This window comes from Schistocerca serialis, chromosome 4 (genome assembly GCF_023864345.2).
Source record: "Schistocerca serialis cubense isolate TAMUIC-IGC-003099 chromosome 4, iqSchSeri2.2, whole genome shotgun sequence".
Taxonomy (NCBI): domain Eukaryota; kingdom Metazoa; phylum Arthropoda; class Insecta; order Orthoptera; family Acrididae; genus Schistocerca; species Schistocerca serialis.
In genome coordinates, this window is record NC_064641.1 from 781,003,776 (window position 1) to 781,031,725 (window position 27,950).

General features: G+C 43.9%; 2 protein-coding genes across 3 annotated transcripts in view; one reads left to right on the plus strand and one right to left on the minus strand.

The window, feature by feature from the left end:
• LOC126474763 (GTP-binding protein Rhes) overlaps window positions 1-27,950 on the minus strand; it is a 626,634-nt gene that overhangs the window by 494,258 nt on the left and 104,426 nt on the right. The gene's annotated exons all lie outside the window — the stretch shown is intronic.
• LOC126473356 (calcium uptake protein 3, mitochondrial-like) overlaps window positions 1-27,950 on the plus strand; it is a 588,948-nt gene that overhangs the window by 306,101 nt on the left and 254,897 nt on the right. Inside the window, exon 3 of one of the 2 annotated variants that reach the window (XM_050100359.1) lies at window positions 17,126-17,175. The exons of the other annotated variant lie outside the window; for it this stretch is intronic. The gene's annotated coding sequence lies outside the window, so the exon portion shown is untranslated. The remainder of the gene's footprint in view (window positions 1-17,125; window positions 17,176-27,950) is intronic. 2 annotated transcript variants of the gene reach the window in all.

A 27,950-nucleotide genomic window follows, 5' to 3' on the forward strand; every position in this document is an offset into this window, starting at 1 on the left:
ATGGTACTGGATGGAAATGAAATGAACGAAAAAACATTTTCTGTTCCTCTCCATAAGTGCGCAAGGCCTCTGGATTGTCCGTCTGCGCCATACTGCACCAACGGTGTCACGATCCTTCCAATAGCAGTTATGTTACTGGAGTGCACACCGCCACCCTCTGTCACACAAGCAGAAGAGTCCCACACAACTGATAGAGATAACATTATTGGAGAGGAAGAGGGGGGGGGGGGGGGGGGGGGAGAGAGAGGCATCTCTTGGCCACTCTATCGCTCGAGCAATGGCCAGAACTGTTCACAGACCTGACAACGCGATTGGAGAGAGCAAGTGCGATGGAGAATGGACTCTTGGCCGTTGTCTGCCATGTGGACAACAGCCATCAGCGTCCCACAGGCTTGAAGCAAGACTGACAGGCCACTAGTACTGAGATATGGGAGGCTTGCTATCAACAGAGACCTTCATAAGACCGATATGCTGCAACTAACAGTTTGCGGGCAGAGAATGCAAGCTGTGTTTTATGTGGTAATTCGATATTCATTTAATCGGTATGTATTAACAGGAACATTAGAAACGAAAAGAATAGCTAGTTACTCCAACATAGCAAAGTGCTAATCAGCTTCCCGAGTGGGAAGGCGTGCCTGTCCCCGGCACGAATCCGCCCGGAAGATTAGTGTCGACGTCCGGTGTGCCGAAAGCCTGTGGATGGCTTTTAAGGCGGTTTTCCATCTGCCTCGGCGAATGCGGGCTGCTTCTCCTTATTCCGTCTCAGTTACACTATGTCGGCGATTGCTGCACAAATACTGTCTCCACGTATGCGTACACCATAATTACTCTACCACGCAAATATTTGGGGTTACATTTGTCTGGTATGAGATGTTCCCGGTGTGGGGAGGGGGGGGGGGTCTACTTGGGGCTGAACCGCACAACAACCCTGGGTTTGGTGTGGGGCGTCGGTGGGGTGAGTGGACTGCTGGGCAGGATCGAAGCCTCTCCGTCGTTTCTAGGTCCCAGGTTTAATACACAATACTCGAATACACCTGCCCCCATTTATACAGGATGAGTGCACTCTTGAACAATCAACAAAATGTGATAAACCATTACAATACTAGAAGGTCTGTTTATCTTGAAGACAGTAGAGTATGGGAGGAGGCAGATTAACAGTTCTCCGGAGTAATGATCAAATAAAAGTCGCTACTGAACCTTTAATTATACATCGCTTTGTGTTTTCTCACACAGTCACAAGTTATCCTTGTCATGTAGGGGAAATGCTGTTTTTACCATTCTATCGTGTTTCGCGCAGAGAAATCAAAGAACTGCGCTTGACTCTAAGAAATGATGATCAACTACTCTTTAACGTCACCATCCTAAAGACGCACGATCACCGTAAATAGGAGACTTTTTAGTTTTTTTGTTTTGGCATTGTAGCGAATAAGTATCCAAATATGTGGGTGCAAGACATTTATTAATTTTTGTATATATATTTACACACAGAAAACAACTCTATTTGCTTGGCGCAATTTTATTATCATCCAGAATAATTATTAACTTATAATTTAAATCTACATCCAAATCATCTAACTCCTTCTTCAGCCAATAACTTGACAAATACAAAGTACGTATATTCTCGAATTCTAATACATGTCTAATTTTTACCCTGCAAATTACCTCTTTTATGGCTTTAACAATTAACTCTCTTCCTTCTTGCAATTATTATAGCCAAGAGTATACACTAAATTCTATATTGCCTCTCGTTTCCTGGATTACGCTACTGTTGAAACATTCCATGTCTTTCTGGGTGTATCTTGGCAACTCCTACGAGTCATGTTCTTGTACAATTTCTGTATAAAACTTTAAGTTCACAATTTTTAAGAGGCCTTCTAATTGCTAGCTAGGACGTTACATTAAGAGCCACCACTATTTATGCTTCCTATTTAAATCTCCCTAATAGGAAGGGAGTTCGCAAGGCAGTGATAATTGTCAGAAGCAATTGTGGAATATCAGGCTGTGAGTTTTCTCCAACCCAAACTCAATAAGGGCTAAATTGGATGAAGGATATGAGCCAGCAGCAATGGAAACGCGAGAGAACAATTCTGATACCGAATCTGAGACTATGGAGAGCTGCAAAATCACATTTTCGAACGTAAATACGGAACAGGAAACAGCTCATTCGAATGATCAGCGGGAAACCGTGCTTAGGAATGTGGAGACATTTCAATGGCGCTTATGACATATAAAACTTAGGCCGTTCTCGGACCACTCTACTTACAACAGGCGAAATTTCAGTTAATATGCATGGTTTTCCAACCATGGTTGCCATTGCAGTAGACATGTAAATGCGCTAACGAAAGCGTAAGTCAATGAATCTGTTGGCCATCACGCTCCAATGGCGAGAAATGCAGTCTCATTCTAACTTACTATGTATAACTTCATACACAACGGTAAGGAGAGGTGGGCTACACAGTGGTGCGGCAGCTTCGTCATAGGGATGTTGGATGGGAGCAGAAATGGTTAGCGAACAAGTTAATCACAGTAAATATAATCCACATAATTGACAAAGCAGTGTTTCAGGAATGCAAGGAGGCGGGGACTCGGTCAGCCTTGACACTACAAGGAAAGGAGGCGAAGGGTGCGATATTTGGAAAAAGTGCGGAAGTTAAAAGGCAAAATCAGGTTGTATTTAAGTGTCATGGGAAACAGTTTGAAGTGAATTTATTCAATGCATTTTTGCTGAATGTAGAAGCGATACTGGGGACTGATTTCATGAATGCCCATGGAGCAGTGATAGATTTTGCTGGAAGACTGTGGATGTCGATGGGGTCCCTTTGAAATTGCGATTTGAGGATTATGTTTTGAGGGAAGAGTCAGAGGTGCTTTGCCTATGATACATGCTCGCTCTGAATTGCAACTGGAACCAGAAGTAGTCATCAACTGTGTGACAGGACCTTGTCTTCCATTATCTGAGCAAGGACAGAATGAAGCTATTGCTAGTATTGTGAGGGAGAGTGTTGGCTGTGTTGAGGGTTCGTCAGTGGCTGACCAAATGTATTTGTATAATATCTAGCAGGAAAAGGTGCGGTGTTTTCTGAGTCTCCTGGCTCCCTCAAGGGTTTTGTGTATGGTTTTAGAGTAAGGGAACACCAGAAAATTTTCGTGAGACCAAACAAAATACCCTTGACGTATAAGACGAGAGCTGGAAAAGAAATTCAGGAGATTCTGAAGTAAGGTGTAACTGAGACAGCTGCAAGCTCTTGTAACTGTCCTTCCTTGGCGGTGCCAAAATGAAATGATTCTGACAGGTTGGCTCTGGACTCCAGGCAGGTAAACAGTGTCATTCTTTCAGAAACAGATAGACCTGAGAGTCTAGATGAACTACTGCAGATGTTCCATGCGTGAAAGTCCAATGCTCAACTGATTTGTGTGCCAGATGTTGGAAAATAGTACTGCACCCTGCAAGCCGCCAGTATACGGCGTTCTTGCTCTTCAGGACTTGCTACCAGTATAGGCGGCTTCCTACCAGGTTGAATGTACCTTCAGCGGCGTTTATAAGAGGGTACACTATGTTACCTGACGACTTAATAGCGTGACTGATACCCTATGTTGACGATATTTTGATCATGGTGGGATACTGGGCATAACATAATGAAGTGCTGAATCGACTACTATATGTTTTTGTCAGGCTGATATGAGGATAAATTTCCAAAAGTCAAAAAATGGTTCAAATGGCTCTGAGCACTATGGGACTTAACATCTGAGGTCATCAGTCCCATAGAACTTAGAACTACTTAAACCTAACTAACCTAAGGACATCACACACATCCATGCCCGAGCCAGGATTCGAACCTGTGACCGTAGCGGTCGCGCGGTTCGAGACTGAAGCGCCTAGAACCGCTCGGCCACACCGGCCGACTTCCAAAAGTCACGGTTTGGCAAATGAAACATTAAGTTTGTTGGCTACATCCTCTGTGTGGATGGGATTCAGCCCAATCCAGACAAAATTCAGGCGATTATGGAATTTGCCATACCAAAAACGAAGAAACAACTCAGGGGTCTCTTAGAATTATGTCATTTTTATAAGCGTTTTATCAATACTGATGTTTTATCTATTCCGTGACTATGTGACTTTACAGGAAAGAGCGTGGCGTAAGATGGGTGTCAGAAATCACAGCAAGAGTTTCAAACCATAAAGATTACCTTAGTAAATCCATACATGTTGGCTTTCCAGATCTGAGCAAAGAATTTTGCGTCATGACAGAAAACTCGTTGACAGGTCTTGGAGCGATATTATTTTAAGAGATGGAAGAGAATGATCCCTTAGCCGAGAAGACCATATCTTTTGCAAGTCATATTCTTTCTCTAAAGCCGGCCGCGGTGGTCTAGCGGTTCTAGGCGCTCAGTCCGGAACTGCGCGACTGCTACGGTCGCAGGTTCGAATCCTGCCTCGGGCATGTATGTGTGTGATGTCCTTAGGTTAGTTAGGTTTAAGTAGTTCTAAGTTATAGGGGACTGATGACCATAGATGTTAAGTCCCATAGTGCTCAGAGCCATTTGAACCATTTGAACCTTTCTCTAAATGAACGGAATTACTCAGTCTCCCACCTCAAGGCACTCGCTGTTGTCTGGGTTTTTCACAAAGTTCTGGTCTTTTTTATTCAACAAGACAACTGAAATATACATGGATCACTGAGCACTGAAGTTTCTAATGTCCATAAAAATAATATACTGGAGGTTACCCCGATGGACCCTCCTTCTACAAGAGTACCATTCGACCATAGAGTACGTAACTGATAAGCACATTATAATAGCTGATGCCCTGTCATGTTGCACCCAGTGGCTTAGGACATAGTGTGGAAGGAAACCTACGAGAGATCAATTTTAATTTGCTATATTTGAAGACTGCCACATCTGAAATTTATGTCACAACGTCACTTGAAGACATCACCTATGAACAGGACAAAGATCCTATATTGAGGGACGCTAAGAACGAGTGGTCGACAAACACATTGTGGCATTGCACCAAATTTACTTGACAAAATATTATCTCTTGTTGAAATGTAAAGTTCCGGATGACTGCCAGTGGTCACTGGACATACTGGATGGTCCAGTAAATAAACTAGTCTGGTACATCCATCTGAGCTACGCGTGCTTTGAAGTAGTCAAACGCTTCAACAAATTGCCCGAGATATGCTACTTTAATAACATTTTAAAAATGATAAGATGTGTTTTAATGATCTGTAAAACTTGTCAAAAGACTAAGCCACCAACAGTGTCATATGCAGCGACGAAATATCCAGTCATTCCGATGAGGTTGATATAGTGGCAACAGACTCATTTGGGCCAGTCCCACACACATGTTAAGGCTTTTCATTTGTTTTGGTGACTATTGAGTTAACCCCAAAGTTTGTTTCCTATTTGCCTTTGAGGAGAACTAAAGGAAATATGTTGCTATAGCTTTTGAAAGATGCTTATTACGTGGTGTGATGCCAGTAAGATGCACAATTGTGCACAATGGGGCGTAATTCAGGTCACAACATTGGTTGCAAGTAATGAGAAGGCACAAAATTAAACCCATTTTGATTTTCTTGTACCAGGCCTCTCCGAATCCTGCGGACGGGGTGAGAAGGAACTGGCAAGTCGTGTAAGCTCCATTCTCATCAGAAACATCGTATGTGGGACCTGCATCTCAGGTCCTTCCAAAATATCCTGAATGAGTTACCAAACAAGTTAACTAAATTACCACCAGGCTTATTTTTAAAGAAAAAGGAACCTTCCAACAGGATTAAGAAGATAGTCTCTTGGGCGAAGAAATCCCCATTGACACTGCATTACAGAATATAAAATAAGCTGCAGACCTCAGGAAGAAGTAATTTAAGAAGCATGTGAGGGACGTTTTTTCATGTGGGGCAAAAAGTTTTAGTACTTTAGCGTAGGGTGTCTAATAAGCGCACAGCTTTGTGCAAGAAATTTTTCAGTGTCTTCAATAGGCCGTATAGGATTTGGAGACTTCCAACACCTGCATAAACACGTGCAAATGACACAGATTTGGAGATGCTATGGGCTACACCATGTCTCCAGGGTGAAAATATTGACAGAGTGATGGGTAAAGAGCGAAGTGGAAAGAGAAAGATTGCTTTACCCTTTTGCTGAACTTTCGTAAAGTATTGATATATGTTGTGATAAATAAACTATGGATTGCTTAGATAAGAGATGTTTTAAGTTTTCGCTTACGTTAGAGATATTTAAAGTTATCATTTATTTCCTATTATTGTGTATTTACCTTCTTTCCTCAGTGGCGCAGTGAAATGGAGGAGGTAAAACAAATGCTAAAAGAAATTTTACAGATTACGGGGAGAGATGTTATGGTAAATGTCATGTTTCAGGAACCATATCACTAACAAAAATGATGGGACAGGAAAGGAATAATGTCATGAAACAGAAAAGAACTTATAAATGTCAGGAAGCAAATGTGGAGGAACAAAAATGATACTGTACTGAAAAAAGGCAATGAAAGCAGTATGGAGGATACCACTGCAAGATACATCAGCGTAAATGAAATCAGGAGGAAAATTGAGAATCGTGAATGTCACAGGCACAGGGAGTAACCTAAGAGAGTAGTCGGTTAGCTCAAGAGATGTCCCAAAATTAGTGTGGTGGTTTGGTTACAGCAGTGTGGTTCTCTTTTTCTTTCTCTGAGCTTATGCACTTAGCTGAAGTTTACCACACACTCGCAGACTGGCGGAACTTTATTGTTGTATGAAGTTGTATCATTTGGGCGCAATTAGATCGCATAATTTAAGGCCCCAGTAAGACTTTTGTACTGGAACACTTATTACATCAGGTGATCTTTATATTAGCCCCATAATACGGAACTTCACCTGAAAAAAATATTTAATCTAATGCAATACGTTCAAGAACTGATAATGGAGACTCCTGCATAAAGCCACCAGTAAAACAGTTGAATCGCCGCAAACTATGGTCGTAAAAAATTCTAATCAACAGGGACCGAGACGAGGCCATATCAATGACAGTTACAAACGCGACAGCAAGTGCTATTGTTGGTGGTTGGTCCATCTGAATCAATTTCCAAGTGAACATCGCGAAGGGTGCTGCATGCAGTTAACATTTTTAATTGAATGTCCCCCAAAGGACTATTGTTCAGAGCGACCTAAACAATTGAAAGTTTTCAATTGAACAAAAAATATGGAAACTGTCAATAATTGATTGGAGGCGCATAATGTGATCTGACAGATCGCGATTTTCTTTCTTCTCAGGCACTGATTGCGCTCACTGCGCAATCAGGCGTTTACCCCACAGTATGTGGAAGATCCAGCCGAGGCCGGACGTGGTCCTGTGATATTTCGCGTGTGTTTCTCTTACTACGACTTGGGCCCAATCATTCAGACTACTTTGAACATTAAAGAAGGATGAAACTTCCTGGCAGATTAAAACTGTGTGCCCGACCGAGACTCGAACTCGGGACCTTTGCCTTTCGCGGGCAAGTGCTCTACCATCTGAGCTACCGAAGCACGACTCACGCCCGGTACTCACAGCTTTACTTCTGCCAGTATCTCGTCTCCTACCTTCCAAACTTTACAGAAGCTCTCTTGCGAAACTTGCAGAACTAGTACTCCTGAAAGAAAGGATATAGCGGAGACATGGCTTAGCCACAGCCTGGGGGATGTTTCCAGAATGAGATTTTCACTCTGCAGCGGAGTGTGCGCTGATATGAAACTTCCTGGCAGATTAAAACTGTGTGCCCGACCGAGACTCGAACTCAGGACCTTTGCCTTTCGCGGGCAAGTGCTCTACCATCTGAGCTACCCAAGCACGACTCACGCCCGGTACTCACAGCTTTACTTCTGCCAGTATCTCGTCTCCTATCTTCCAAACTTTACAGAAGCTCTGTTGCGAAACTTGCAGAACTAGTACTCCCGAAAGAAAGGATATAGCGGAGACATGGCTTAGCCACAGCCTGGGGGATGTTTCCAGAATGAGACTTTCACTCTGCAGCGGAGTGTGCGCTGATATGAAACTTCCTGGCAGATTAAAACTGTGTGCCCGACCGAGACTCGAACTCGGGACCTTTGCCTTTCTCGGTCGGGCACACAGTTTTAATCTGCCAGTCATATCAGCGCACACTCCGCTGCAGAGTGAAAATCTCATTCTGGAAACATCCCCCAGGATGTGGCTAAGCCATGTCTCCGCTATATCCTTTCTTTCTGGAGTACTAGTTCTGCAAGTTTCGCAAGAGAGCTTCTGTAAAGTTTGGAAGGTAGGAGACGAGATACTGGCAGAAGTAAAGCTGTGAGTACCGGGCGTGAGTCGTGCTTGGGTAGCTCAGATGGTAGAGCACTTGCCCGCGAAAGGCAAAGGTCCCGAGTTCGAGTCTCGGTCGGGCACACAGTTTTAATCTACCAGGAAGTTTCATATCAGCGCACACTCCGCTGCAGAGTGAAAATCTCATTCTCATTAAAGAAGGATGTTTATTTTCAGAAGTTTCGGTGAGCAGACGTTTCTCTTTTCTATCTTTTTTGTACATCTTCGTAATGGGTGTGTTGTGGACACTCCTGTCTTACAAGATAATAGAGGCTAAACGTTTGACTCATCAGAGGTGAGAGGACGCGCCTACAGCGGTAGCAGCAGTAGCAGTGTAGAGTAATATAGTTTAGTTTTTGCTTTTTCACATATTCCTGCGAAGAAGTAAGCTATATCTGTGTATTTTACTGTGTAGGTTAGGGTGTAGCAAAGTACTCTCAGTTTTCGTTTTTCCGTAAATTTTAGTGCATATCGCTATATGAGGCGGATTCTTCGTGCAATTTTCCGTCGTCCGAAGCACCACGTCATGTCTCTTCGTTTAAATCTCGTGTTAGTAGACAGCATACAGCTTAGATCAGTGGACTGGAGTTTGCATATTTATTTCATGCAGTAGCTTTTGGGTAGGCAGAGTTCCAAGTGAGAAAGAGCACGTAGCAGATGTAGGGTTAACAACCCCACAATGCTAGTGTACCCAAACCTTAGCCCGCTTCCTCCCAATCCTTTCATTTCTAAATTCCAGCCAAAATTGTTATTTACTTACAATGTTACCACTGTTGGCAACATAATTATTGCACTTAAGGTCCGTAATACGTCACTTGGTTACATAAACGAGTACAAAATTTAAGCTATATAGTCTTGACAGAAAAAAAATTGGAAATTGATGGTAAGATCCTATGGGACCAGACTGCAGAGGTCGTCGGTCCCTAAGCTTACACACTACTTAATCTGACTGAAACTAACTTACGCTAGGGACAACAAACACACTCATGCCTGAGGGAGGACTCGAACCTCCGACCGGGGAACTGCGCGAACCGTGACAGGGCGCCATAGACCATGCAACTATCCCGCGCGGCAATCTTGACGGAGAAGGATTTGTATACCACTTGAAATATTTAGCCTAACGTTTGTATTGATTATCTCAACCAATGATCACCACAATGCTTTAAAACGTACTCTGAAATAATAGTGCTGTTTTGCTATTTGTTGTTCTTATTTAGAGATGTTTCCGTTTTTGCTACCTATTCTTTCCACCTATTAGTTTCCAGACTCCATCTACGTTTAAAAAGTGTGGCAGTTTACATGTGATGTATCACGACAGAGAAAAGAGCTTGTGACCACTAGAGGTGTTCTGTTTTAGTTGTTCCATTTCCGCATTTGCATTTACGTTTAGTTTTTTGTAAAAAATACCTCCAAAACAATTTTCTGCAATAGTGTTTTGATTCTCCACTACATCATATGTTGATGACTTAATTACCTGTACGTTGCTACGCATAAGGCTATTTGGAGCTTTCTAGTGCACTCCAAGACAGGAAATCAGAGACAGAATGCAGAGAACAGGCAAAAGTGGTAGCGTTTATGTTACCGGAGCTAAAGAGTAACATTATAACCCTGCAAATTGCAGACGCTCTGCGTAGCTTCTCCAGGGTAAAGTTTCACTTCAGAGAATTAACTGGTAACTCCATCCACCGCTTAGATGCTGTTGTAAGGCGTCACGGTATAAAGTGGCCACGAAAAGGCACGTCTTACAGAGGCAACAAGCTTGATACTTGCTCCTGAGATCTGCAACGTCAGTGGGTTTACACAGGTTAGAGTGCTACTGTTGAGGTCCCCACTCACAGAAGGACGGAGGGCGGAGCCAAGTGACGTAAAACACTGTTGTTGTTGGCTGTTAGCGGAGTGGCAGAGACGTTTAGCTTTCAGCTGAACACTGTTGTTACCAATCTTGGAGTTTGTTAATGTAAAGTCCAGAAACATCCCTAAGTGGAGAGGGGGGGGGGGGGGGGGAGGAATTTAAATGTGAACGGCCAGAGGCGCCCTGGAGGTGCTGAGCGACTCTGAATATTGACCAAAGCATGTTATTTACCGGTATATTGGTGGTCGACTACAGGAAGGGAGAAAGAGTGCGCGACCACGATTCTTTAAAAAGGGAGTTCTCAGTGAGATCGGTGGGGCCCCGATACCGTGGTCAGCTTGCGGCGGCGCGGTTCCTTCCGTCCCTTTACGACGAACCTGCACCTACCTGTGAACATTGTCTCAGCAGATCATCAGTAGGATAGCCGAGTGAAACCTACTGTACTTCGACGTGAACCAGGCTGCAATTTAAGTCACTAATCTACGTTTCGGGAGAAAATTTTCACACAAATGAAAGTTCGGAAATTTTGTCTTCAATTACGAGATTCTGAAAGTCTTAACACAGTCACTCACAATCCGTTTCACTCACGTTAGCAAGTTTATGGTGTTGCATTTTCCCGAAAACGTAATAGATACAAAAATACTGATTGTTTTTGATTGAGAATGCTCGCCAAATATTAAGTCTGTCGGTACCAAATGCAGTCACAGTTTTTAGCCTCCGACCTGCTCAATACGCCACGCGGAATAATGTATTTTTTCGTCACAAAATTCACTTAAAAATTCCGAAATTTCTACACGCCCATCGGAATAATCATGCCGTCACTTTACCACACTTTTGATGTATGAGACACTGCTAGATCTGGCAACTTATCGTTTCCATCGGAACTACTACTACACATGTCCGAACTGTTTCATGGCTAGGCCCCCACTCCTCTCTAGAATACTCTAATTCTTCTCTACCAGCAGAGAAAGGCGCGCGAAGAATGCTGCTTTACCATTGGTCAGTTTACTCAACAGCCAATAGCACAACAACATTCTCCAGCGTCAATCCGCGCTTTTCATCAATAACCAATCGCAGAATAGTAAATCTAATGGCTGCACTTTTCACCAACACAATTATCTAATATGCTGAAGTTTTGTTTATGCATAAAGTTATTTACTATTGTTATTTATACCTGAATTAACTTTTCCTTTACCATAAACTTACTTTACAAATCTGTTCTACAAAATCCCCTTTGTCCATATCCATACTTCTTCGAAATGTTCACACACTAAATCGTATTACATAACTCGTTAAACAATTATCTTCATATTAACCTTAAACCACACTCACGCATCATTCATACTGCTAAAACACATTTATAACATTTTACATACACAAAAAGACATAATAACACTTTATGAAAATACTAGAACAGTTTATGAAAAACATTCTATTACTTTAGTACACTCTAGTGGTCACAATCGAAACTAAAATCACAGTCCCCCTATCCAATATTGTCCTCTACCGGCTGACACATAAACTACGTGTGCGTCCAGTCTCGCATCACCATCTGTCACTATCCAGCTCTAAGACACATCTCCCACTTAACCGCCTCCAAGGCAGGATCGTTATACGGCGCTACGCCTCAAGCTCCGTAATGTCTGTTTTTCTCACTTGGAGTGCTGCTCTCATGTGCTTACTTAACATACTGCTAGTGACCGCTACTTCTGTCAGCGCCCACCTCGTGGATTCTGCCACTGATTTCTGTTGTGCAACCAGTTGCCTCCTTTGCTTTTTCTAGTGTTTAGAATTAGCCTCCAGTGTAGTGGTTAGTCTGATTGCAAATAAACCGTACTAACCAGATACCGCGAATCCCATGGATGTCGTGCTCCTTGCATCCTGCCGAGTCCCAGAATCCGCATCTGTAGTAGGTGCCCTGTGACAGTGTTTGGCGCTGATCCAAGTCACCAGCCTGCCTTCACTGGGAATTTTCTTTCTGCATTTGATTCTCACCGTTCGGAAATTGGAGACTAACCTGAAACCCTCTGTCTTCCTTCTATCCTGTATTAGCACACGACAACTAGACAGTGCCAAAGGTTACCCTAAAGTCGTAACACAACAAGCACGTGTCGTATTGACACATATAAATCCACTAGATGATGGAGGTTTAAACCTTTGAAACGTCCACCCCTGGTAGCTGACTGGTCAGCGCGACGGAATGTCATACCTAACGGCCCCGGTTCGATTCCCGGCTGGGTCGGAGATTTTCTCCGCTCAGGGACTGGGTGTTGTGTTGTCCTTATCATCATCACCTCATCCCCATCGACACGCAAGTCGCCGAAGTGGCGTCAACGCGAAAGACTTGCACCAGGCTGCGATAGCAACTATGACTATAGCTTTTACAACGAATGTTGTACCTGAATTTTCAGCATAAAATATTCCCTGATGATGATGAATATGCGGATTTCATGTGATTTATTGCTCATTTAGAGACCTGTTGCCTTAACATTTTATAACTGGTCGTTCATTTTACAGTTTTTCATTTAGATTGCAAAACATATACCATATTAGAAGGAGCAGTTATTGTTTTCAGTAATTACAATGGAAATAATAATAAATTAAAAGTACATTACAAATTGAAAGAGAAACACAAAAATATTCATATTTTAAGTAGATGTGATGACAGATGACAGGGCCGGCCGCGGTGGCCGTGCGGTTCTGGCGCTGCAGTCCGGAACCGCGGGACTGCTACGGTCGCAGGTTCGAATCCTGCCTCGGGCATGGATGTGTGTGATGTCCTTTGGTTAGTTAGGTTTAAGTAGTTCTAAGTTCTAGGGGACTGATGACCTAAGATGTTAAGTCCCATAGTGCTCAGAGCCATTTGAACCATTTGACACATGATAGGAAAGACTCGGATAGAGAAAGAAATCCAGAATGAGATTTTCACTCTGCAGCGGAGTGTGCTCTGATGTGAAACTTCCTGGCAGATTAAAACTGTGTGCCGGACCGAGACTCAAACTCGGGACCTTTGCCTTTCGCGGGCAAGTGCTCTACCACCAGAGCTACCCAAGCACGACTCACGCCCCGTCCTCACAGTTTTACTTCTACATTCCAAATTTTACAGAAGGTCTCCTGCGAACCTTGCAGGACTAGCACTCCTGAAAGAAAGGACATTGCGGAGACATGGCTTAGCCACAGCCTGGGGGATGTTTCCAGAATGAGATTCTCACTCTGCAGCGGAGTGTGCGCTGATATGCGAGAAAGGCAAAGGTCCCGAGTTCCAGTCTCGGTCCGGCACACAGTTTTAATCTGCCAGGAAGTTTCAGAGAGAGAAATGTTACCGTATCAGAGCCAGCCTGTTCTGAAAGCCTTGAAACTTCTACGAGCCTTGAAATCCCAGTTCGCTACAGTTTAATTCAGGGATTAATATTTCTAAACACTATTTACAAAAACATTAGTACTATTGTGTAGATTGTGGAAAGGGCAGTGGTGTATGAGTGTAAAGTACGTTATTTCTTAGGGTTATTAATTAACCTTCAGTTGCTGTATTATGTGTTTTGAATTGTACCTGCTTATATACTAAGTGTTCAGTTAGAAGTGTTACATTCCAACAGCGGTACAATGACGGCGCGATGGATATTCCTGCTATTTATATTTGACCTAGAACAGGTTTACAGGTTGATTACATTACGCTGTTTATTCTAATAAAGTTTAATTATTCTAGATTTTATGTAAGGCTGTCTGCGATACTTGTTGGTGTTTGAGTAAGTGTGTGTTTCGGTATTGCCCAGTCTGTAGTGCCTAGAACCGCTCGGCCACTCAGGCCGGCCCTCTGTACTGGTGTACGAATTGGGACTGCTGTCTTACGTGCCTCGTGTGTTGCAGTGCTCTGTTATACCGCCATGTCTGTTTCGTCATGTAACGTCCTTGAGACATCACCAGCGATTTTATTTATTATCTCTCACTCGTCTTTGTCTCATCACACACATCCATGCCCGAGGCAGGACTCGAACCTGCGACCGCAGCGGTCACGCGGTTCCAGACTGTAGTGCCTAGAACCGCTCGACCACTCAGGCCGGCCCTCTGTATTGGTGTACGAATTGGGACTGCTGTCTTACGTGCCTCGTGTGTTGCAGTGCTCTGTTATACCGCCATGTCTGTCTGTTTCGTCATGTAACGTCCTTGAGACATCACCAGCGATTTTATTTATTATCTCTCACTCGTCTTTGTCTCTTTTTGCCCCTATCATGTCATTGTTATACTGCGTTGGTGTCTGGTGTGCTGCCTTGTGCCGGCCGCGGTGGTCTCGCGGTTCTAGGCGCGCAGTCAGGAGCCGTGCGACTGCTACGGTCGCAGGTTCGAATCCTTCCTCGGGCATGGATGTGTATGATGTCCTTAGGTTAGTTAGGTTTAAGTAGCTCTAAGTTCTAGGGGACTAATGACCACAGCAGTTGAGTCCCATAGTGCTCAGAGCCATTTGAACCATTGCTACCTTGCATCGGTGACAGTGAGAAAGTACATGTTCCCCCACATGTAGAAGTAGCACTATGGCTGAGGCCTACGTGGTGGAAATGGGCAAGGTAAGGTCCATGAGCTGTCAGAAACTGAACCATGTCACGGTTGGGAGTGATACGGCTCAGTCTCACACTTCCCCTGATGTCCAGGAAGAAAGGATATACCCTACGACCCTTACAGCTGGACTTCCATTCTCTTTGCCAGGTATCTACCAGCCGTTTAACGAGTTGGAGCTTCTAGGTGATGTCCTGTCCGGCAATCTCGATTTCGTATTCCTGGATTTCCGGAAGGCTTTTGACACTGTACCACACAAGCTGCCCGCAGTAAAATTGTTTGCTTATGGAATATCGTCTCAGTTATGTGACTGGATTTGCGATTTCCTGTCACAGAGGTCACAGTTCGCAATAACTGACAGAAAGTCATCGAGTAAAACAGAAGTAATTCCAGGCGTTCCCCCAAGGTAGTGTTCTAGGCCCTTTGCTGTTCCTTATCTATATAAACGATTTTGGAGACAATCTGAGCAGCCGTCTTCAGTTGTTTGCAGACGACGCTGTCTTTTATCGACTAATAAAGTCATCAGAAGATCAAAACAAACTGCAAAACGATTTAGAAGAAATATCTGAATGGTGCGAAAAGTGGCAATTGACCCTAAATAATGAAAAGTGTGAGGTCATCTACATGAGTGCTAAAAGGAACTCGTTAAACTTTGATTACACGATGAATCAGCCTCATCTAAAAGCCATAAATTCAACTAAATACCTAGTTTTACAATTACTAACAACTTAAATTGGAAAGAACACATAGAAAATGTTTTGGGGAAGGCTAACCAAAGGCTGCGTTTTATTGGCAGGACACTTAGAAAATGTAACAGACCTATTAAGGAGACTGGCTACGCTACGCTTGTCCGTCGTCTTTTAGAATACTGCTGCGCGGTGTAGGATCCTTACCAGATAGGACTGACGGAGTACATCGAAAAAGTTCAAAGAATGGCTGCACGTTTTGTATTATCGCGAAATATGGGAGAGGGTGTCACAGAAATGATACAGAATTTGGGCTGGAAATCATTAAAAGAAAGGCGTTTTTCGTTGCGACGGAATCGTCTCACGAAATTCCAATCACCAGCTTTCTCCTCTGAATGCGAAAATGTTTTGTCGACACCGAACTACATAGAGAGGAACGATCACCACGATAAAATAAGGGAAATCAGAGCTCGTACGGAAAGATAAAGGTGTTCATTCTTTCCGCGTTACGAGATTGGAATAAAAGAGAATTGTGAAGGTGGTTCGATGAACCCTCTACCAGGCACTTAAATGTGATTTGCAGAGTATCCATGTAGATATAGATATAGACCTTATCCTATCTACCCCTCCTCAGCCAGTACATTGCAGCTCGAAACAGAATGATTATGTCGGTAGGGAAGGTTCCAAGCACCACGCAGGGTAATTCCCTGATGTGGTGTTGAAAGCTTCTGATAGCCTTACCAGGGCACTTCTCTGCCCTCGCCTCACGATATTCATTTTCGCCACCAGACGTACTCGGTGTGCCCATGCACTGGCTGTGAAACAGACCAGAAACTCAGAGAGAGCAGAAAGGTAAGTTCTCAATGTGTGTAATGGTGCCCTGAACTGTGTTATCTTGAGTATGACCCCTTGTGCATGATCCTGGCAGCTCTGTGAGTCGTTGTTCTGAGGTGTTCGCCAAACCATAGTCGTTCGTCGAGTTGCACACCAAGATATCGTGTTTTCCGTTAACTGTGTATGCTGCTGTCTTGTAGTTTTATGGTTGGATAACTTCGTAGTGTTCCTTTGAGTAATATATGAACTGTTTTGCGTATACTCACCCAAAGTTTATTATGTTTGCACTACTGGCTGACACTTGTGAGTAGCTGTGTTGACAGGTGTTCGAGTTGCGCTCCTGAGTCCGCGGAGACCATCACCCGGAGGTCATCTGCGTATGCTGTCGCCCCGTTCACACGGTTTTCCCCATCCAGGTTATGTAGGAGGGGTTCAAAGGCAATATCCCAAAGGACGGTATTCAAAAGTTGATTCTTTTGATCACTTATGACTTCCCGCGCGCCATTCAACCACTTCGACAGTATTGCAATAGGCTATCGTAGAGTGCCTTAGGTACCTGCATATCTCTGAGTCTTGCAAAGACTGCGGGCCACCAGAGATTATCAAAGGCCCCCGGAACGTCTATAAGAACAGCTACTGCACATTTGATTTCTGTGTTATTAACAGTGGTTAGTACTTCACTCAGTGCGTCATCTACAGATTTTCCCACCCTGAAATCGAACTGGTGTGGACTAAGGCCAAGGAGCTTCCTGTGCTATAGCAAACGATCGCACAGAAATCGTTCCTGGACCTTGGCGAAGGTGTTAATTAAGCATATAGGCCTATACCTTTTGGAATCTGAGGGATCCTTGTCCTCTGAGTTTTTAATTATGACGGTATTTTCTGTTTTCAGGTCGCAGGTACACATCCCAGTCGTAGCGCTTCGTTGAGCATGTCCGTCAGGTATGGAACATAACGACGCAATAACCCACTTGTTTCCTTCCAGCATTATTTCAACTGTTACGAGGTGTTCGGTACATTAGATGAGCTATCTGTGTAACTGTAAGGTTTCGATTTGTGACAACGGTCGCAGATTTCGCATTGGATGAACCTGTTACGATGATTTGTCTATGGTTAAAACCTTCTAGTATGCCGTTCCTGGTGTAGGGCTTCTGCAAGCAGACCATGTCCGCGTGCACTTCATCCGTACAGCCGGCCGTTGTGGCCAAGCGGTTCTAGGCGCTTCAGTCTGGAACCGCGCGACCGCTACGGTCGCAGGTTCGAATCCTGCCTCGGGCATGGATGTGTGTGATGTCCTTAGGTTGGTTAGGTTTAAGTAGTTCTAAGTTCTAGGGGACTGATGATCTCAGATGTTAAGTCCCATAGTGCTCAAAGCCATTTGAACCATTTTCATCCGTAGTAAATAGTATCTGGTTGTTCGCATTCAGCTGTAAGAGTATCATGGATGTCGGGTATATACAAAACTGTTAGATCCCTATTGATCGTAATCTAAATATACTCGTCCGTGGGCCCTCGCAAGGCTTTTGTATACATTTCCTAGATGTGGAGCACAAATGGAAGAAAATTCGGAAGCACCGTTCACTATGATTTAGACAAAGATGTTCCAAGCAAGGTCTTAAGAGATGGGAAAAAACCCACAGTGGTTTAATAGTCATGTTAGAAAACTGCTCCTTAAATGAAGAAAGCTTCATCTCAGATTCAAGAGAGGTCTAAACCTAGCTGACAAACAAAAGCCGAACGAAGCGAAAATGAGTGAAAGGAGAACAATGAGTGAAGCGATCAGTGAATCTGAAGATTAATTTTTTTCAACCGCTCTGAGGAAAGATCCTAAGAGATATAGATCTTATATGAAATCAGTAAGCGATTAGAAATCATCTTCTCATTCACTATACTGGCGTCGAACGGATGATAGCAAAGAGAAGACCGAAAAACTGAATTCGGTTCAAATGTTCAAAAAAATGGTTCTGAACACCATGGGACTTAACTTCTGAGGTCATCAGTCCCCTAGAACTTAGAACTACTTAAACCTAACTAACCTAAAGACATCACAAACATCCACGCCCGAGGCAGGATTCGAACCTGCGACCGTAGCGGTCGCGCGGTTCCAGACTGTAGCGCCTAGAACCACTCGGCCACTCCGGCCGGCTCCAGTGTTCAAATCTGTGTCAATTTCTAAGGTACTAAACTGCTGAGGTCACCGGTCCCAAGACTTACACACTACTTAAAGCAACTTAAACTAACTTATGCTGATAACAACACAGCCCGCATCTCGTGGTCGTGCGGTAGCGTTCTCCCTTCCCACGCTCGGGTTCCCGGGTTCGATTCCCGGCGGGGTCAGGGATTTTCTCTGCCTCGTGATGGCTGGGTGTTGTGTGCTGTCCTTAGGTTAGTTAGGTTTAAGTAGTTCTAAGTTCTAGGGGACTTATGACCACAGCAGTTGAGTCCCATAGTGCTCAGAGCCATTTGAACCATTTTTGATAACAACACACACGCCCATGCCCGAGGGAGGACTCGAACCTCGGGCGGGAGGGACCGCGCAATCCGGGACATGGCGCCTTAAACCGCGCGGCCACTCCGCGAGGCTTGAATTCGGTCTTCCGAAATTGTTTCACTGCGTAAGATCGTAAAACGAGCTGTTCCTTCAATCACTGTACGAACTTCTAAATGACAGCTATTAAGATCACCGTTCGCAGAATAAGTAACTACAATCGCTTAGTAGCGAAAAGGCATCAGGACTAGATGAGATACCTATAAGATTCTAAAAAGATTATGCGAAAGAACTTGATTCCCTTCTAGCAGCAGTTCATCGAAAATAGCTGGAGCAACGCCGGGTACTGTAGTCTAACAGGACGCTGTGGTTCAAGTCCTGTTACGCTATATGAAGAATTGTCGCGTCAGCTAAAAATGTCTGCGACGTTTAAATAAAGTAATGGGGTCAAACACCGACACACCTACTGTGCGCTTCTTATTCGTTCCCACAGAGAGGGCGTACGAAGAAAGACATAACCGCATTGCGCGGAAGCTAGGAGAATACTGAATACTTGCAGGACGTCTGATATGCAGTCCATGGACCCAGAAGACGCACAAAGAATAGACGGGATCATGGAATCTTTTAGGAGAAAAACAAATGACGTTTTTCGATTGTAATGTAAGAAAGCTTTTTTATTACTTCAGAACAGTTTTTATTTCAAAATCTATATTCGGGTCTTAGGCCATAATCAAATATTGCAATTGCAACAGATAATCGCTCAATAAATGTACAAGTGTCAGATGAAGTATCAGAAAAATAGCAAGGCAAACAATTAAATCAATGTATGGCTTGCATGATTTGTTACTTACATATTATAAATCATTAGACTTGAGTAGAACGCAAGTCATCGTCAAATGTATCTTCGGTTACATTGACGAATTTTCTAAAGAACAAATGCGAGATCATTTGTGTAATATGCTAATTTACTGGCAATTACACAAATTTTGTAGCATTTATTTTTTATAAAAGTCGTTTATGTAACTGACGATGCGTTTTACGATGACTTGGGTTCTACTCACGTCTGATGATATATAATAAGTAATCATGCAGTCCATACTTTGATTTAACTGTTTGCCCTGCTATTTTTCAAATACTTTGTCTGACACTTGTACTTTTATTGTGCTTTAAAATGTTTCAGTTGTAACAGGTGATAGTGGCCTAAGGCCGAAATCTAGACTGTAAAATAAAACCTGCTCTGCAGTCAAATGGCGGTTACATCTTTCAAAAAATTTTATATGACTGTGGCTCCATGCAAAAGTAAAATCATTTAGTATTACTATTAATTCGGCGGCGCCCTTGTTTGAGTTCTCATAGAGAAAGAATGTATAAGCGCCACGTTAGTGGACTGAATTGTAAATGCAGTTATGCAATAAACATCTGGAAACGGATGGCTGAAAGTGAAAAGACGTGCTCATTCGGCATTTGATAATTTGGTATAAGTCGTTAGTCGGAAAGTTTTAGCAATTTCCTACAGCAGAGAAGACGCTTCAGAGAAGTCTGCACGGGCGTGGCACAGCATAGCTTGTCCACAAAATTCTACAGAACTGCATAAAAACCAGATTCATCAAAAAAGAGGTAATCCTTTTGTTATATTGCTAGAGGAGGTCGAAATGCACGCTATAAGCTCACGTAGGATGGCGTGAGGTCTGAAACAGGATACGTAATGAATGCTATAAAGAAAAGTACGTAGCTTCTGGAATACTTAACTTTAATCCATCATTTGTATACATCGTTCTTGATGAGACATGCTTCATACGATAACTATCAATTGCTATGGCGCCTTGCTAGGTCGTAGCCATTGACTTAGCTGAAGGCTATTCTATCTTCTCTGCAAATAAACGAGGCTTCGTCAGTGTTGCATCGCTAGCTAAGTCGTCCGTACAACTGGGGCGAGTGCTAGTACGTCTCTCTAGACCTGCCGTGTGGTGGCGCTCGGTCTGCTATCACTGAAAGTGGCGACACGCGGGTCCGACATGTACTAATGGACCGCGGCCGATTTAAAGCTACCACCTAGCAAGTGTGGTGTCTGGCGGTGACACCACACCTTTAACAGAACATTGTGACGCACGGTACAAGATACAAGTGACATAATACCGGGTAATACCAAACTAAACTGAACCTACTAACACAACCCAAACCCAAAATGGATATTATTTATTTTTTCGTCATAGTACCTAGCGACTGGAAAAAAGCGCAACTCATTCCCGTTTTCAAGAAGGGCCGTTGGACACATGCACACAATTATAGACCTATACAGTTGACGTCAATCTATTGTAGAATTACGGAAAATGTTTTGTGCTCACGTTTTTGGAGAACGAAGATCTCCTCTATAAAAATCAATATGGATTCCACAAACAACGATCTTGCAAAACTCAGCTCGCTCTGTTCCTCAATGAGATCCATCCATAGCGCTGTTGAGAACAGCGCTGAGGTTTATGCCTCGTTCCTTGATTTCCGGAAGGCATTTGACACCGTCCTGCACTGCGATTTAGCGAAAAAAAAAAGAAAAAAGAAAAAAAACGAGCTTACCGCGCATAGGATCAGATTTGCACTGGATACGAAACTTCCATTGAGATAAAACTCAGCTCGTCAAAATTGACAAACATAAAGATCATTTCCGGAGTACCCCAAGGAAGCAAGGAAGTATGGTAAGGCCGTCAGTCTTTACAACGTAAATAAATGGACTAGTAGAAAGCGTCGGAAGCTCTTTAAGACTGTTCGCCGATGATGCGGTTGTCTGTAAGAAAGTAGCAACGCCAGAAGACAGTATCGATCTGAAAATGACCTGCAGGAGATTGACGAATGGTGCAGGTTCTGCTAGATGGTGCTTAATGTAAATAAATGTAAAATATTGCGCGTTTACATGAAAAGAAATTTTAGACTTTACAACTACACTATTGATCACAAATTCCTGGAAATAATATTTACCGTAAAATATGTAGGAGTAACTGCGAGAGTCACCTTAAGTGAAAAGACCACATACAACAAGTAGGAGGAGAAGCAGGCTGAGACTCATAGGAAGAATTTTAAGGTAATATAAATCACTCACGAAGGAAGTAGTTTAGAAGGTGCTTGTTTGACCGATTCTTGGGTATTGTTCATCAATATGCAGTCCTGATCAGGTAGATCTTATAGAAGAGACAGAGAAGATCCAACGAAGAGATGAGCGTTTAGTCACGTTATCGTTTAGTCGTCGCGAGAGAGTTACCGGCATGCTCATCAAACCCCATTGGTAGACGTTACAAGAGAGGCGTTATGAATAACGAAGAGGCTTACTATTGAAATTTCGAGAGAACTACAGCTAGTAGGAGAAGAACAATAGTGCACCACAGTAATTACTCTTCGGTACATACTTCGTTACTTTGGCAACAAGTACATAAACAAACCGTATAGGAAGAGACATAAAATGAACACATAGTAGTTACGACTTTAGATCACTGTTTTCGGTAAAATATCTACAACAGGTGACAGAAGAATAATAGTGCTCTACCGCAAGTACCGTAAAGGTCATGAAAATTCTGAAAAAATAAGTTCGTAACGTGAAAATATTTTTTTTATTTCGTAAGTGAAGTTATAGTGCGAACTCCAGCATGTTATAATATGAAAGCAAACGCAGATGCGACCTAAAAACTCGAATAACTGTAAGTAATCACTTATTCGCGTAAAAAATTGATGTGAACTGATTTATGAGCTAAAATTTCGCATATCAAAACAAAACTGTATCATACAAAATTCCACTGAAGATGCCTTAAAGCAAAAAGGCGAAACCCGTCTGGAACAAATAAAATACACTGCAGCAAGGAAAAGACGGTTTTATTTTACAAAACGTATATTCGATCAATGAGTTTACGAGTATCAAAAAAGGCCATATCTTTTGACTTGCACTGACTTAGAACTTACCTTTTTTACACCTTTAAGGGATCGTAGTATGTCACATAAATTTCAACTTGATACCTGAGAAGAAGGGGTCTTAACAATCGGACAGACTGACAGACAATAAAGTGATCCTATAAGAGTTCCGTTTGTACCGAGGCGCGGAACCCTAAAAGTATTTATGAGTCATGGATCAGTTTCTAACATCCGGCACGACCTCTGAATGAATATGACGTCCCCCTTCCCTTACAGGTTCCGCGACCGTTATCACCCGTTAAAGATAAAACGTCACGGGGAATTGTCCCAGGGGATTGTTTTTGCTTCATGACAACGACTCAACTCATTCTACACACGTCATTCGGGCTTCTTCTTTGGGTTATCAAATTCCGCACCCCCTCACCCCCACCATATTATCCTGACACATCCCCCAGAGCTTTCTTCCTCTTTCCTCGGATAAAGTAACAATTGCGTGGCGTGGTCTAGCGGTTCTAGGCGCTCAGTCCGGAACCGCGTGACTGCTACGGTCGCAGGTTCGAATCCTGCCTCGGACATGGATGTGTGTGATGTCCTTAGGTTAGTTAGGTTTAAGTAGTTCTAAGTTCTAGGGGACTGATGACCACAGATGTTAAGTCCCATAGTGCTCAGAGCCATTTGAGCCAATTGCGTGGCGGCACATCCAGAACGATGACGAGGCGATCTCCGAAATAGAATGATACATGAACAGGCAAAATGCTGACTTCCGCAGTGAAGGTCTCCGTCAAGTGATTCATCGTTGGTGATAAACTTGTCGCACTAAAGGGTGATTCTGTACACTACTGGACATTAAAATCGCTACACCAAGAAGAAATGCAGATGATAAACGGGTATTCATTGGACAAATATATTATACTAGAACTGACATGTGATTACATTTTCACGCAGTTTGGGTGCATAGATCCTGAGAAATCAGTACCCAGAATAACCACCTCTAGCCGTAATGACGGCCTAGATACGCCTGGGCATTGAGTCAAACAGAGCTTGCATGGCGTGTATACGCACAGCTGCCCATGCAGCTTAAACACGATACCGCAGTTCGTCAAGAGTAGTGACTGGCGTATTGTGACGAGCCAGTTGCTCGGCCACCATTGACCAGACGTTTTCAATTGGTGAGAGATCTGGGGAATGTGCTGGCCAGGGCAGCAGTCGAACATTTTCTGTATCTAGAAAGGCGCGTACAGGACCTACAACATGCGGTCGTGCATTATCTTGCTGAAATGTAGGGTTTCGCAGGGATCGAATGAAGGGTAGAGCCACGGGTCGTAACACATCTGAAATATAACGTCCACTGTTCAAAGTGCCATCAATGCGAACAAGAGGTGACCAAGACGTGTAACTAATGGCACCCCATATCATCACGCCGGGTGATACGCCAGTATGGCGATGACGAATACACGCTTCCAATATACGTTCACTGCGAAGTCGCCAAACACGGATGAGACCATCGTAATGCTGTATACAGAACATGGATTCATCCGAAAAAATGACGTTTTGCCATTCGTGCACCCAGGTTCGTCGTTGAGTACACCATCGCAGGCGCTCCTGTCTGTGATGCAGCGTCAAGGGTAACCGCAGCCACGGTCTCCGAGCTGATATTCCATGCTGCTGCAAACGTCGTAGAACTCTTCCTGTAGATGGTCGTTGTCTTGCAAACGTCCCCATCTGTTGACTCATGGATCGAGACGTGGCTGCACGATCCGTCACAGGCATGCGGATAAGATGCCTGTCATGTCGACTGCTAGTGATATGAGGCCGTTGTAATCCAGCACGGAGTTCCGTATTACCCTCCTGAACCCACTGATTCCATATTCTGCTAACAGTAATTGGATCTCGACCAAAGTGAGCAGCAATGTCGCGATACGATAAAATTCAATCGCGATAGGCTACAATCTGACCTTTATGCTACAATCTGACCTTTATCAAAGTAGGAAACGTGATGGTACGCATTTCTCCTCCTTACAGGAGGCATCACAACAACGTTTCACCAGGCAACGCCGGTCAACTGCTGTTTGTGTATGAGAAATCGGTTGGAAACTTTCCTCATGTCAGCACGTTGTAGGTGTCGCCACCGTCGCTATCCTTGTGTGAATGCTCTGAAAAGCTAATCATTTTCTTATCACAGCATCTTCTTTCTGTCGGTTAAATTTCGCGTCTGCAGCACGTCATCTTCGAGGTGTAGCAATTTTAGTGGCCAGTAGTGTAAATAATGAGTAACACCATCAGCAAATTTCATTGGCGCTGTTTTTTTTCTAGTAAATAACTAAAACCTTATGACTACTCCTCGTAAGTCGAACGTTATTCTGAACTTTCACCTGCGTAACTGGGCGCAATTTTCACGGCATCAATAAAGAAAAGCTGCCGAGAAAAAGAGACACTTACGTAGCAGAGGGATCACCGTTATGCACGCAGGACAAATCTCGAAAACTGGGCGTGTAAGCGGGCAGATAACAGGCCACGGCAGTGGCGGGTGTGTTATTTTGCTATTAGAGGCAGCAGCGCCGTGAACGCGCGCCGTGTTATGGATTTATGGGAGGTCGGGACGCGGCTGCCTGGCGCTCATGCCAAATGCATCGCCGCGGTGCGGAGCGGCGGTTTTGGTTAGGGGCACCCAGTCGGCCGCTGCCGGCCTGCGATTCATAATGCACGCCCATATTAGTGTACTCAGCGCGACCACCGCCCCACAGCTCCCGTCCTTATTTATTTTGCTGTCGTGCGGCGCGGTTCGGGCACAGTGCGTGCAGCGGGGGAACCATTCCCTGACCGCTTCTTTCTCAGAGTTTTCGCTTTTACATGATTTCGGTAATATTCGAGGGGGAGATTTTTTATTCAAACAGTTGAGCTAGTTGACAATAGCGGTCTTGAGTTCAGCTTTGAACATGGCTGACGTTTGCACCAACTGTATACACAAATTTGAAAAATATGTAAAAATCAGCCAACCCGTTGCATAGGTTTTCTATATACCTTGACCAGGTTTCGTCACCTCTAAGGGTGACTTCATCAGACGGTAAGGTAATTACATGAAGAACGTATCGTCAAAGATGTACAGTCATTACCTTACCTTCTGATGAAGTCACCCTTACAGGTGACGAAACCTGGTCAAGGTATATAGAAAACCTATGCAACGGGTTGGCTGATTTTTACATATTTTTCAAAAAGAAAAAGGTCTTGAGTTCCTGGTTATTAGCCGTCTTCGGGACGGATTCTAATCTGCAACGATTCTCTTAGTGCTCTAAAACCATTGCAGCATATGTACCCAGCTGACCGTGAGAAGTGGCGCAGTGGTTAACACACTGGACTCGAAATCGGGAGGACGACGGTTCAAACCCGCGTCCGGCCATGCTGATTTAGAGTTCCCGTGATTTCCCAAAATCGCTTCAGGCAAATGCTGGGATGATTTCTCTGAAAGGGAACGTCCGACTTCCTTCCCCATCCTTCCCTAATCCGATGGGACCGATGACTTCGCTGTTTGGTCCCCTACCCCAAATCAACCAACCAACCAACATGTACCCAGCAGAGAAACTGGTCCAGTTAATACATGACGAACTGTACTTCCTTCAATGGCGGGGAAAGCAGTTATCATTCTGGTATATACCGGACCAGGTGGGAATTGGAGAAACTTCAAGTGACAGAATGTGCAATTCCCTTGCAGGCTTTCATTTCACTATCGCGTCAGAGATCCATCCGCTTCTGGGGGAAGGCGTGGCTGGCAGTGAGCCACAATAAGCTGCGATTGGTGAAACCAGCTATCCGACCTTACCGTACCTCACGTATTGTAGAAATTAAGTGGGCCGGCCGCTGTGGCGGAGCTGTTCTAGGTGCCTAAGTCCGGAACCGCGCTGCTGCTGCGGTCGCAGGTTCGAATCCTGCCTCGGACATGGATGTGTGTGATGTCCTTAGGTTAGTTAGGTTTAAGTAGTTCTAAGTCTAGGGGACTGATGACCTCAGATGTTAAGTCCGATAGTACTTAGAGCCATTTGGAATTAAGTGACCATGATCCGACTAGTAATTGGGCACTCTCCCCTAACACAGCCGCAGCGAGAGGATCCTCCAGTCTGTGATGGCTGTGGTGTGCCAGTCACTGTACGCATGTTTTTACTGAGTGTATTTTATATCGTGATGAGAGAGCAAATGCAAATCTGGGTGGGGATCTGCCCTCTAGTTTAACCGATGACGAGACGATTGTGGTAACGCTTTTAAAGTTTTGAGACAAGTCGAAAATCCAGCCTACGCTTTTAGGGGCAAGATTTTGGTGTGTCTCAGTGTGGCTGGGTCGTTCCATTTTTTCCAGCGATCAGCCAACCACCCCTCTCTGCTGTGTTATTTTAATTCTGTTTTATGGTACGTTTTACTGTACGTTTTCAATTCGTGATTTTTGGCGTTATGCGCGCGCGCGCGTTTGTGTGTGTGTGTGTGTGTGTGTGTGTGTGTGTGTGTGTGTGTGTGTGTGTGTACACACATACTGAGGGTGTTATTTCTCATATTCTTTGTAGTTTCAGTTTTAAACATTTTGCGCTCTTTACCCATGCTCGTCTCATAAAATTTTAGTATGGGGAGCGCTACAGAACTCGCTGTCATGCGCCCTCACCAACATTATCTTCTTCATGTTCAAACAGTTTTCCACAGATGTATTGTTTCAAGAGCAAGCAAAGGCAATAGTCGCTGAGAGCAAGGTAGCGTGGGAAAAACGTTGCATGATCCAGTTGTAACACCGAAAATGCAGGATGCATGGCACCTGCTACCGATGTATAATTTTTTTCTGAATTGTATGCAAATATTTGTAATTTAAATGCTTTCTTTTAATAAGTAAGGACATTGCTTCACTGTATGTGTAAATTTAGGTAGAAGTCTGTTGAGATTTCATTGTATTTACCTGTGTCTCACTACGAAACTTATAAGCTATGGGAAAAAGCCAAAGGGATTGTTATTTGCATCGGCTAGCAACGATAAAAGCAGTGCTTGTGCATTGTAAAATCTTTGGGTAGGGAGTTGTTGCGCGGAGCGCGCTGAGAGAGGGAGAGATGGGTTCCAGCACTTGTAGCGTGCGAAGTGTGGTGTTAACGCTCTCGCAGTAGAGAATACCATTTTCGGCGGCATCATGTACGCGAGCCGGCCAGATGTCTAGAGCAGGAGTACGGACAGTGGACGGGCCGGAAGAGGCTGTATTAATTACGATTGCCAGTTCCTGTAATTAGTCGTGGCTCCACAAGATGCTACCGTCTTCAACAACAGAAGCAGTTCCGGTAACACAGTTTCGTCGTCGGCTCCGAGTTTCGTCGTA